Raw genomic sequence first — 13976 nt, forward strand, 5'->3', positions numbered from 1 at the left:
ACAGGTTTTTCACCACTAGAGGGTGTTAGTTCATGAATTTTATATAGATGACACTGTGCTTGTGCACGTGAAGTTACCTGGGAGCTATCACTGATTGGCTAAACTGCAAGTCTGTCAAAAGAACTGAAAAAAGGGGCAGTTTGCAGAGGCTCATATACAAGATAATCACAGAGGTAAAAAAATATATAAATATAACTGTTGGTTATGCAAAACTGGGGAATGGGTAAAAAAGGGATTAGCTATCTTTTAAAACAATAACAATTCTGGTGTAGACTGTCCCTTTAAGGAGCAAGATGCTATTGCATTGGACAAATGTCCACTTTGATTAGAGTTTTTTGTTGTGCCACCCTTGCCTTTCTGTTCTTCATGTATAGATAGAACGTTAAAAAATAAAGATAGACTCTTTGTTTCTGAGCCAACAGTCTCTCAGGTTGATGCTGTGCAGGCAATGCCACAACGTTCTCCTCAGACGTCCCAAGCCTTAATGGCATCACATGCAGTATCCTGCGGTTCCTCTCAACCTCCTGGAGGAGTTTATTTGAAAGCAGAAATTGCTGCCCAGTTATCTCCTGCGGTATCTGCGGCATTAGCTGCCATTCCCATGCTACAGGGAAAACGCTAGAGGAAAATTAAGGATTCAGATAGTAAGGTTTCTGCTCCGGCTTCTACTACCCTGGGTTTCCTCCTTCATAATTCTGAGGAGGAGGATACATCGGTAGCCACTGAGGGTGAAATCTCAGATTCGGACAGTATAATTCCTTCTTCTGATGCAGAAGTTGTATCCTTCAGATTTAAGCTTGAACACCTCTGTGCACTGTTAAAGGAGGTTTTAGCTACCTTGGACGACTCCGACCCGCCTGTCGTGGTCAACTCTAAAAAATCAAGTAAGCTTAATAAATACTTTGAGGTTCCTTCCTCTGTGGAAGTGTTTCCTGTTCCAGACCGTGCTACGGAGATTATAGCACAGGGGAGAAGCCAGGGATACCTTTTTCACTGTCTCCTGTCATTAAAAAGATGTTTCCGGTCTCTGACTCCATTAAAGAGTCATGGCAGACGGTGCCTAAAGTAAAAGGAGCCATTTCTACTCTGGCTAAGAGAACCACTATTCCTATTGAGTACACTTGCTCCTTTAAGGCTCCAATGGACAAAAAGCTGGAGGCTTATTTGAAGAAGATGTATTTTCATCAGGGTCTTCAATGGCAACCTGAAGTTTGTATTGCCATTATGTCCAGTGCAGCATCTTATTGGTACGATGCTTTATCTGATTCTCTTCCAGTAGAGACTCCTCTGGAGGAGATACAAGACAGGATTAAAGGGACCGTCAACACCAGAATTTTTGTTGTTTAAAAAGAAAGATAATCCCTTTATTACCCTTTCCCCAGTTTTGCATAACCAACACTGTTACAGAAATAAATTTTTTACCTCTGTGATTACCTTGTATCTAAGCCTCTGCAAACTGCCCCGTTATTTCAGTTCTTTTGACAGACTTACATTTTAGCCAATCAGTGCTCACTCCAGGGTAACTCCACGTGCATGAGCTCAATGTTATCTGTATAAAGCACATGAAATAATGCCTTCTAGTGGTCAAAATGCATTCAGATTAGAGGCAGTCTTCAAAGTCTAAGAAATTAGCATATGAACCTCCTATAATTAGCTTTCAACTAAGAATATGAAGAGAACAAAGCAAAATTGGTGATAAAAGTAAATTGGTAAGTTGTTTAAAATTACATTCCCTATTTAAATCATGAAAGTTTTTTTTGGACTTCACTGTCCCTTTAAGGCTCTCAAGCTAGCCAACTCCTTTATTTCTGATGCTGCCATGCAAGGTATTAAGCTGGGAGCCAAGATATCTGGCCTCGCTGTGCTAGCTCGCAGAGCGTTGTGATTGAAATCATGGTCAGCGGATGATACCTCTAAATCCAAGCTTCTAGCACTTCCTTACAAGGGTAAGACCTTGTTTGAACCCGGTCTAGCAGAAATAATCTCTGACATTACCGAAGGGAAAGGGTCTTTTCTGCCGCAAGACAAGAAAAATAGGCCTAAAGGATGTTCAAGTAATTTTCGTTCCTTTTGTGAAAGCCTTCCTCTTCCAAGCAGGAACAGTCCAAGACTTCTTGGAAGCCCAATCAATCTTGGAACAAGGGGAATCAATCAAGGAAACCCGCAGCTGAGTCTAAATCAGCATGAAGGGTTTGCCCCCGCTGCGGAATCTGTTGGCACTCTACAAATAACCGATAATAATAATAATTCGGTCCATTTTTCTCTTAATACCAGAGGGTCAGTTCATGACGACCATAGACCTGAAGGATGCATATATTCATGTTCCCATTCACAGGGATCATCACAAGTTTCTAAAATTCCCTTTCTAGATAAACACTTTCAGTTCCTGGCGCTTCCATTTGGCCTTGCCACAGCTCCCAGAATTTTTTCAAAGGTTCTGGGGGCTCTCTTGGCAGTGATCAGGTCTCGGGGAATTGCAGTGGCGCCTTACCTGGACGACATATTGGTTCAGGCGCCATCTTTTCAACAAGCAAACTCTCATACAGAGATCTTGTTGTCTTTTTTACGTTCCCACGGATGGAAAGTGAATCTGGTAAAGAGTTCCCCGGAGGTCAGAAAATCAAAACTGTTCTATCTTTTCCTTCATCCAAATCTCGTTTCTCTGAAGCTGACTGCTTGGAGATTGAACGCATAGTTCTGTCTAAGCGTGGGTTTTCTGAGTCGGTCATTGAGACTTTGATTCAGGCTCGTAAGCCTGTTACTAGAAAGATATACCATAAGGTATGGCGTTAATACCTTTATTGGTGTGAATCCAAGGGCTACTCTTGGTGTAAGATCAGGATTCCTAACATTTTGTCTTTTCTCCAGGAAGGTCTGGAGAAGGAGTTGTCAGTCAGTTCTCTGAAGGTTCAGATTTCTGCATTATTTGTTTTGTTGCACAAGCGTCTGGCGGATGTGCCATGTGTTCAATCCTTTTGTCAGGCCTTCGTCAGAATCAAGCCTGTGTTTGTCTGTTGCTCATCCTTGGAGCCTTAACCTTGTTCTTAAGGTTTTGCAACAGATATTAAGTTATCTTGGAAGGTTTTGTTTCTTATTGCTATCTCTTCTGCTCGGAGAGTTTCGAAAATCTCGGCTTTGCAGTAGTGTGATTCGTCTTACCTTATTGTTCATGCTGATAAGGCCAATCTTCGTACTAAATTGGGTTTTCTTCCTAAAGTGGTTTCAGATAGAAATATTAATCAGGAAATTGTTGTTCCTTCTCTTTGTCCTAATCCTTCTACTCATAAGGAACGTTTGTTACACAACTTGGATGTTGTGCGTGCTTTGAAATTTTATCTACAGGCGACAAAGGATTTTCCCCAGTCTTCTTCCCTGTTTGTTTCTCTTGAAATCGTAAGGATCAGAAAGCTACTGCTACTTCTCTTTCTCTCTGGCTGAGAAGTATTATTCGTTTGGCCTATGAGTCATCAGCCTCCTGAGAGAATTACGGCTCATTCCATGAGAGCTGTCTCCTCTTCTTGGGCCTTCAACAATTTTACAAATTTTATACTTTTGCCTCAGCTGAGGCTTCTTTTGGGAGAAAGGATCTTCAAACGGTGGTGCCTACTGTTTAGGTATACCTGTCTTGTTTTCCCTCCCTAGTTATCTGTGTCCTCTAGCTTGGGTATTGCTTCCCAACAGTAATTGATGACGTTGTGGACTCACCATATCTTAGGAAAGAAAACAAAATTTATGCTTACCTGATAAATTTCTTTCTTCCCGGATATGGTCCACGACCCCACCCTTAAAGTTAAGATAATTATTTTTGACTAAATCTTAGGCACTTCTACACCATTGTGTTATTCCTTGTTTCCCTATTTCCTTCAGTCGAATGACTGGGGATTGTGGGTAGGGGAGTGACACTTAACAGCTTTGCTGTGGTGCTCTTTGCCTCCTCCTGCAGGCCAGGAGTGATATTCCCAACAGTAATTGTTGACGTTGTGGACTCACCATATCCAGAAATAAAGAAATTTATTAGGTAAGTATAAATTTAGTTTTTGTAGGGCATTGCCCCAAGTTAAACAGCTCTTTTACCTGTAAACAAAATACAAAGTCCCCCCCAACAGTAAAACTCACCACTCAACCAACCCCCTAAAATAAAAAACCTAACTCTAAAAAAAAAAAAAAACTAAGCTACCCTTTGTCCCTTAAGGGGCTTTTGTATGGGCATTGCCCTTAAAAGGTCATTCAGCTCTTTTTCACTGCCCTTAAAAGGGCATTCAGCTCTTTTACAATTGCCCAAAGCCCTAATCTAAAAAAAAAAAAAAAAAACACCCAGAAAAAAACACCCAAAAAATCCTAACACTAATGCCATTAAATCTACTTACGGTTCCTGAAGTCCGGAAATCCGTCTTCATCCAGACGGCGAGAATTCTTCATCCATCTCGGGGACGTCTTCTATCTTCATCTTGGCGGCGTGGAGCTATCCTGGAAGCCGATCCCATCCTGCGCTGAGTGTCCTCTTCATACGGTCACCGCCGTACACTGAAGTTGAATGCAAGTTAGCTGTTTCAAAATGGCGTACCTTGCATTCCTATTGGCTGATTTGATTCAAATCAGCCAATAGGATGAGAGCTTCTGAAAACCTATTGGCTGTTCAAATCAGGCAATAAGATTTTAGTAGTTCTCATCCTATTGGCTGATTTGAAGAATCAAATCAGTCAATAGGAATGCAAGGTACGCCATTTTGAAACAGCTACCTTGCTTTCAACTTCAGTGTACGGCGGTGACCGTATGAAGAGGACGCTCCACGCAGGATGGGATAGGCTTCCAGGAGAGTTCCGCTCCACGCCGCCGGTATGAAGATAGAAGACGTCCCCGAGATGAATGAAGGTGTCGCCACCTGGATGAAGATGGATGTCCGGATTTCAGGAACCGTGAGTCGATTTAATGGGGTTAGTGTTGGGGAGGGGGGGGGGGGGTTTCATGTTTTTTTCTTAGATTAGGGCTTTGGGCAATTGTAAAAGAGCTGAATGCCCTTTTAAGGGCAGTGAAAAAGAGCTGAATGCCCTTTTAAGGGCAATGCCCATACAAATGCCGCTGTAAGGGGAAATGGGTAGCTTAGGTTTTTTATTTTGGGGGGTTGGTTGGTGGGTTTTACTGTTGAGGGGGACTTTGTATTATTTTTTTTTACAGGTAAAAGAGCTGTTTAACTTAGGGCAACGCCCTACAAAAGGCCCTTTTAAGGGTTATTGGTAGTTTATTGTAGGCTAGTGGGTGTTTTTATTTTGGGGGCTTTTTATTTTTATAGGGCTATTAGATTAGGTGTAATTGTTTTTATTTTTGATAATTTTGTTTGTTTTTTGTAAGCTTAATGTTTTTTATTTTTCGTAATTTAGTGTTTATTATTTTTTGTAATTTTCGATTTTTTTTATTTTTTCGTAGCGTTTTTTTACATTTTTAATTTAGGTTTTTAATTGGTAGTTTTTTGTTTTTTTTATTAGAATAGTTATGTTAAGTTAATTTATAGTTTAACCTTAGTTTTTTTTATTTCACAGGTAAGTTTTTATTTATTTATAGTTATATATTAATTTTAATTTAAAGTTAGGGTTTAGGGGTTAATAGTTTAATTTAGTGTTTTGCGATGTTGGGTGACCGGTGGTTTAGGGGTAATTAGGTTTATTTAGTGGCGTCGATGTGGGAGGCTAGAGGTTTAGGGGTTAATAACTTTATTATAGTGTCGGCGATGTCTGGGAGCGGCGGTTTAGGGGTTAATATATTTTTAAATAGTTTTGGCGATGTGGGTGGGCGGCAGATTAGGGGTTAATAGGTTTATTTAATAGTCACGATGTGGGTGGCGGCAGATTAGGGGTTAATAGGTTTAATATAGTGTTTGTGATGCGGGAGGGTGGTGGTTTAAGGGTTAATAGGTAGTTTATGGGTGTTAGTGTACTTTGTTACAGTTTAGTTATGAGTTTTGTGAAACGTTTTTGTTTTTGGGGTTTCTGGGGCTTAAGGGAGCTGAGATGGAGGGATTTTAATACTTACCCCCTCCATCGGGCTCCCTTAAGCGTTCGGCAGTAACCCAACACTTCTGGGTTTCCTGGCGATGTGATGATTGTCCACTAGATCACTAGGTATGCTGTGGCAATTGCAGGACGTTCTGCAGTGAGCTCTGAAATCAAACCCTGTCCATTACTGTTTGTGAAGATTCTAATATTTCAGGTGTACGACCTTCTAAAATATCCAGATATGTTTTAGAGGACATTTTGTTTGTGAATGAGATGATAATAAGTGTTTCCTCTTCTGAAGAGGGAGAGATTAAAGAAGATATTGCTGTATTTCAAGAGGAGGAACTTTATAAGCTGATTAAATAAATTACGATGTGATCTCCTAAATTTAATTTACAGGACTCTTCATCTTTTTGAAAAGTGGAAAGTTTTCATTTGCATCCATTTCTTGTGGATATAAAAGGCCTTTTTCCTAAAAAAGATTTTATTTTCTATTTCATCTGTTGATCATAAGCTTTTGATTGAATATCTAAGGTACATATTCCTGTAGCCCAACTTAAACAAGTAACTTATATTCTTACCGGGCATCTTTCTGGATTAACGGATGTCATGGATGTAAGAGCTGAGTCGTCTCTCTAAGGCGCAATTTCCAAACTTCATCATCACAAGCCAGAGTTCTAAAATCAGCAGCTTCTGTTGTGAGACCATAGAGATTGACTCAGTCAGAATCTTATCATATTTTGAACAATATCTATATTTCCTCTGATTTCTTATGTGATGCTGCATTGGGAAGTCTTAAATTGTCAGACAGATCAATGGGCCATTCCTCAGTAGCAGAAAGAGCTTAATGGTTATGTTCCTGATCAGCGGATTCAGCACTTTACCATTTTAATCTGTTATGCTTTTTTAGTAAGGCTTTAGCCTAACCCAGGTCAGATATTCATTATATCTTAGCTAAAGCACAGGTGAAATAATCAGCTCAAAAGGGCTGCTAAAATAATAAAGTATATTAATGGGCTTAGTTAACCTGAGGCTGTGAGTATTTTTTATAAAAAGAAAAATTCATGAACAAGGGGTCATGATCTCAAGCTGAAGGGTAGTAGTTTCAGGAGTAATTTGCAGAAGCACTTCTTTAAAGGATTAATTCATGGAATAAACTTCAACACGAGGTGGTAATGACAAACACTGTGGGGAACTTAAAGGGACATGAAACCCAAAAATGTTCTTTCATGATTCAGATAGAGAATACAATTTTAAACAACCTTCCAATTGACTTCTATCATTTAATTTGCTTCCTTCTAGGCAAGCTCAGAAGCAGCAGAGAACCTAGGTTCTAGCTGTTGATTGGTGGCTGCATATATATATTGATTGTGATTGGCTCACCAATGTGTTAAGTTAGAAATCGTTAGTGCATTGCTGCTTCTTCAACAAATGATACCAAGAGAATGAAACAAATTAGATAATAGAAGTAAATTAGAAAGTTGTTTAATATTGTATTCTCTATCTGAATCATGAAAGAAAACATTTGGGTTTCATGTCCCTTTAAGGATTGCCTGGAAAGTTAGAACTTTTTCAGAATTCTTATATTTATTTTGTAAAATGATGATGGTCCATAGTCCTCCATAACATATCGGATATATTTCCCGCCACTAGGAGGAGGCCAAGAACCCATACAAGAGCTTAAAATCTCTCCCATCTGTATTCAGTTCTGTTCTCGGCCTCTCAGGAGTTGGTTGAGAATAGAGGTGTTCTAGCTACTTGTTTAGGGATTTTTATTTGGGCGCTCAGACCAATGTGAGACCCATAATCCCTTGGAATAATCATTCACAAAGAAGATAGAAGAGACTTCACAGCAGCTAATTGATACAAGGACATAGGAATACCCTGTTATGTGCAATGTATTTCCCTATGCGACTTCAGCCATAACTACCATCATGTATATCCACAAACAGCAGCACCAATATCAGAGTAAAAAGGAGCTTTATTATTTATTTTAAGCACTTTATTGAAAATAGGTGCCTGGCCCTTTAAGAAAACAATGCTCTAGTGTGGTAGGGGTTATTTTATTGAAGGTGTGTGTGTATATACTGGTTGGTGCACACTTTTGGTATTTAATACATTTTAAGTATTTCTGAGGTAGTAGTACTACACCGGTCGGTAGCCCCTCCCCCTCAGCTTCCCAATCTTACTCCGGAGCTGCTACAGAGCAGCAAAGCAGCTCAGGAGCCTTTGGCCTGCATTTTTTTCAGACTTTAGCAGCAAGTCCTGTCACAGGAGGGGGTGAGTACCATGGAGGAGCTGCTGGGGGGGTCACTTAGGCATACAGTCTTTAGCTTGGGGCTTTAGTGTACACTCACTAAGTCAGAGGGGTTGTTGCCTTAATGTAGAAAGCCATTTTTCTTGTATATGTGTATGTTTGGTGTCTGCATTCTCTGCTATTACACACCATAGAACACACTGAATCTGTCCCCACTGATATCAATGTTAAGACATTAGATGAGTTATCTACTGAAAACCCTCCCTGTACATTATGTCCCAATGTGTCAAATCAACCAACTCTTTGTCTGTTGTGTACCTAAATATTGCATACAATTCAGCCGCAAAATTCTACTTCCTCTAAGGAAATATGTGAGTTTAAAAATAGCTTGCACAAGGCTATGGCAGCATATTTAGCAGCTATTACTGAGTTTCATACTCTTGTTAAACACTCTGCTTATAAGTTCCTATATGCTGTATATATCATAGTTATCAGAGGGGTATCACATGATTGATAACATCCTATATACAGGTTTTTTTCTAACAACCTTTAGCCAGCTGTACACTTCAGGCACATTCTTATGTAGTCTATAGTGTAAACATTTTACTGTAATATGTGCAGATATGTATTGTACTAAACATAATGACATATGGTGCCATTATCATATATTATAACTGTCTGTGATATCAATACCTATATATAGGTCCATGAGGCATTGTACTTCTATTTCAAGTGGATCTAAACAGATAGTTTGTTTTATGGCAGTCTGCACACTCTATACTGTTGTACATTTTATGCTCTCTGGAATGTTATTTGCAGTAATGTACTTAATGTACTTTTATGTACACTATTATTATATGCAAATCTATATAAACTGCTTATTGAATGTGCAGCAGTGCACATAAGCTTTTACATTTGCAGAACTTTGTCTATGTATATATTCTGTACTATTTCTTAGTGTACACAATATTATAATATAGGCTTGTATTTATATACCTTTCATAGATATTACTCTGCATGATTAATTCCAAATGCATTTGTTGCAGACTTATCCTATTCTTAGTACAACAGCGGAGATCCTCTATAGAAAATATCTATTTGATCTCTTTTATACCTATTATATGTGTAGTTTATATCTATGTACATAGGTTTTATTATGCATATTTTTCATTAGCAATGTACATAATGTATTCACTTTGTAAATGTAAAAGTCTATGCCTATCAATGTAATGGATATAAAGTGCAAATAATGAATACACTAATAGAAGAGACAATCTCAGAAGATCAAAATAGTGCAATGTCTGGATAGATCTCCGGTAAGGATACCGGTTGGTTACCTATGTAAACGTGTGTTTTATCTGAACAGTTTTTGAAACTACCAGTTTCTATTCTTATTTGCCTATATAGAAAGACCAACTGTAGGTGTTATATTATATATTATACATTAATAGATATACCATTTTATATATTATACATTAGATTTACCATTTTATATATTATACATTATTAGATTTACCATTTTATATATTATACATTATTAGATTTACCATTTTATATATTATACATTATTAGATATACCATTTTATATATTATACATTATTAGATTTACCATTTTATATATTATACATTATTAGATTTACCATTTTATATATCACCCTCCTTTAATGCAGCATACAGCTTCTACATAAAAAAAATTAAGCTAAGATGCACTAAAGGTTCAAATTCCAGTTGTTATGATTACAGGAACTAAATGGGTGCAAGACTCTGATCACACACATTTTGCAAGCATTGGCTTATATCCATTGTATGAAGAGATTTTGGGATCTTATGCTTTGTTAGAAGCACCTCTTTAAGATATGTAACAGTTAACACTATTTTTCATAGCTACAGTGTGAAGTGTTTTAAAGCTATATACATTGCGAGTTCAAGAACGTCATTTAATACAATTTGGTGCTGTGTACAGAACCTGAATTCTTGGCTAAAGTTACATAAGACTTTTTCCCCCCACACTTTTATTTAAGAATATAGGCCTACCTTATTTTGTATCAAGATAAGAGGCTAATGAATGGTAAACCATTGTATATGTTTAGTCTTGCCAATTTTTTTTTTACATGTTTTTGTAAAAAGAACTGGGAAGAAATAAACTGGATGTAATATTTTATGGATATAACAGTCTTTCACCAGAATACCATTTTGAAATGAATAGCAGTCCGTACCAGCGAAAGGAAGTTCCAGTTTGTAGACAGGATCAATGCTCATTCTGCACAAGCAATATTAATTGTGCAATGGATAATCTTTGTTAAAAGACATCGAACCCAATGTTTTTATCTTTCCAATCTACTTCTATTATCAAATTTGCTTCATTCTGTTGGTTTCCTTTGTTAGAGGTGCAGCAAGGTCCTCTTACAAAGAAAGATAGCTGAACACATTGGGTGATCCAATGAAAAGATGCATATATGTGCAGCCACCAATCGGCATCTAGCTCCCAAGCCTACCTAGGTATGATTTTCAACAAAGGATACCAAGAGAACAAAGCAAGTTATATAATAAAAGTAAATTAGAAAGTTGTTAACAATTGCATGCTCTGCCTGAATCATGAAAGTTACATTTTTACTATATTATCCCTTTAAGCAGTAATCTGTAGAATTCCTAACCCTTTCCTACTACAAGTTGGATGTGGCTATATTGCTTTAAACTCCCTGGAAATTATATGTCTATGGTGTGCCAATCTTACTAGAAACTTAAATACAAAATATAGCATTTTCTGTGTCTTATGCTCATATCCATAGACTCACTGTGTTTCCTTCCCTTGTTTTTTTTTCCCTGTTGCTGTTCATTAAGAATATTTGTAGTAGTTGCTGATTAATATTTACCAAAGTTATAGTACCAGTTCAAAGTAAAAACATTTGACAAATCATGTTTAGAATGGGAATGCCAATCAAACTTAAAGCGACAGTCTAGTCAAAATTAAACTTTCATAATTCAGATAGGGCATGCAATTTTTAACAACTTTCCCATTTTCTTGTATCATCAAATTTGCTTTGTTCTCTTGGTATTCTTTGTTGAAAGCTAAATCTAGGTAGGCTAATTTCTATGTCCTTAAAGGCCGCTTCTCTCAGTGCATTTCAATAGTTGTTTACAGCTAGACAGCACTAGTTCATGTGTGTCGTATAGATAACATTGTGCTCATGCCCGTGGATTTATTTATGAGTCATTACTGACTGGCTAAACTGCAAGTCTGACAAAAGAACTGAAATAAGGAGGCAGTCTGCAAAGGCTTAGACACAAGGTAATCACAGAGGTAAAAAGTATATTAATATAACCGCGTTGGTTATGCAGAACTGGGGAATGGGTAATAAAGGGATCATCTATCTTTTTTTTATCAATAAAACTTCTGTAGTAGACTGTCCCTTTAAGGTATAAATGATGCCTTTTTTATGTTTTGTCAGTGTTACCTGAAAGTGCTTCTGGGCCGTCACCTTCCCTTCTCATTATGTGCATAAATGAAGAGGCATTCCCAGCTGAGGCATCCCTTGATGAAGGTTCACAGGCACACTGCTTAATATGAATCAAGCTTACAAAACCATATGGAAACCATATTTGCTTTTACTGTTAAATACATGACTGCTGAATCAGACCAGATGAACAGCTTGTTTGGCATTATTTGCTTTATGTTCAGATATGTAAAAACTCTGCACCTTCTGCAAGAATGTATAAATCCACGTTTTGTTTGATCATATAATTTAAACTAGGTGCAAGGTATATATATATTATGATAAAAGAACATTGTATATTTGTGTTGGAAGTTTACAAACAATTGTAATATTTTGTTATTTCACTGAAGATTTTTTTTTTTTTTTTTTAAATGCTGTGTATTTCTCAATTCAGTAAAATTATGAGTACTGTGTCTATCTGGTTTGTGAGCAAGAAAGAGTAAAGTAATGTAGTAGTTGTCTTTTTATTCTATTTCTTGGTTATGAAATGTAACACAAAAGTCCTTGTGCGCTTTTTGGCAAATGTGATCTTACTTTGTATTGTGACGTTTCTGCTTTCTTCAGCGATGCAGACTGTGTAGCAGGCTAGCTCGTGGTTCTACATACACACACATGATAAAAATTCTGTACGTAAAACATCGATATCATACATGCATTATAATCAACTAATACATGTGTATTACAACAAAGACTTAATAGATTACAAATTATATAATATATTGATAATTAGAAACTTTATTGCTGATGAATAACATCTTACTCTTTTTTTTTTTCCCTTCCAATTAAGCACCAGAATGTGGTGACAAGCAAAATAATTATACTTACAAAGGGAACAGAGCTGACTTTAAAGTATTTGCAGGTTTTGGATACCTCTGAATGCGGAAGAAGACGGTCCTCCGTGTATGTTTCGAAGCTGTATTTATACTTGTGAAACAGCAACACACTAAAATCTGTGCAAATCTAAATGTTATTGTGTTGCTGTTTCACAAATATAAATTTGGCTCTGAAAATACCTGACTGGCATGAAGGGCTGCATTCGGTTGTAAGCCTTCTGTCCCTGCATCCCTGTCTTGCCTAGGAAACTCTAGCGGTAAAGCATGGCTTGTAATCTATCTGTATCAAGTGATGTAAGGGAATGAAGACTTGTTCTAGTTAAAAAGGTTTATAAGTTGTCTGCAGAGAGCTGTACTGTGTCTGAAAGTGTAACAGTGAAATAAACTGCAAATAAAGTTAAAATGGATTTGTTAAATAACTGCCAACCTTGCTGTAGTAAAATTAGACAGGCAGTGTGCAAGTCTGCATTATAATTATTGTCTTTATTGGGAATGCATTAAAGCAGGGGACAGTAACCTAGGGACCCCAGATGTTTTGTAACTACGTTTCCCATGATACTCAGCCAGCCTAAAGAGTGTATGAGCATCATGGGAAATCTAGTTCCAAAACATCTGGGGTGCTAAGGTTGCTGACCCCTGCATTAAAGGGACATTAAATACATTTGGCGTGAGGTTATTTCCCACCAAATCTATCTTTCGCTACATTGCAGCACTGACCTGTTCGCACATGTGAAACTCTCCTTCAGATAGCTGCAGTGTAACCTAGGTTCCATGATGGCAGCACCCATGATTAGAGGGAGGTGCAGGGATAGGCAAGGTGTCCGTACGCGGACACTGGTGTCCGTGACTAGCCCTTGCAGTGTCCGCCACAACCTTAGTATATATCTTTTCTTTCTGATTAAATAATAGGAATAAAAAAAAATATGTAGTGTGAATAAAGTCAGTGGCTTGTCAAGAGACTGTTAGCGATATTGGGTGATAAGTTATGGAATAAATAAAGCCAGAGAAATACTGGATGTGTATCTGTATAATAACACCCAGCTCTATACAAAGACACAGTAGTGACACTGGCACATGCGTATAGCCAGACAAGGGCTGGTTATAGGGTCTGTGGTATCTGCATCAGTATAATAACACTGAGCACTATATAATGACACAGTAGTGACACTGGCACATGGGTATAGCCAGAGGAGGGCTGGTTATAGGATCAGTGGTATCTGCATCAGTATAATGACACCAAGCACTATACAAAGACACAGTAGTGACACTGGCTCATGGGTATAGCCAGAAGAGGGCTGGTTATAGGATCAGTGGTATCTGCATCAGTATAATAACACCAAGCACTATAAAATAATGGTTTTAATTTCAAATGTACCTTGGTGTCCTTCACTAAGGTCTGTAC

General features: G+C 37.7%; 1 long non-coding RNA gene across 1 annotated transcript; it reads left to right on the forward strand.

The window, feature by feature from the left end:
- The first annotated feature begins 8189 nt into the window (after nucleotides 1-8189).
- Nucleotides 8190-12993, forward strand: LOC128655270 (uncharacterized). Its single transcript, XR_008401747.1, has 2 exons — nucleotides 8190-8270; nucleotides 11697-12993. It is a non-coding gene; the product is annotated as an uncharacterized LOC128655270 (long non-coding RNA).
- The last annotated feature ends 983 nt before the right edge of the window (nucleotides 12994-13976 follow it).

This window comes from Bombina bombina, chromosome 4 (genome assembly GCF_027579735.1).
Source record: "Bombina bombina isolate aBomBom1 chromosome 4, aBomBom1.pri, whole genome shotgun sequence".
Lineage (NCBI taxonomy): Eukaryota > Metazoa > Chordata > Amphibia > Anura > Bombinatoridae > Bombina > Bombina bombina.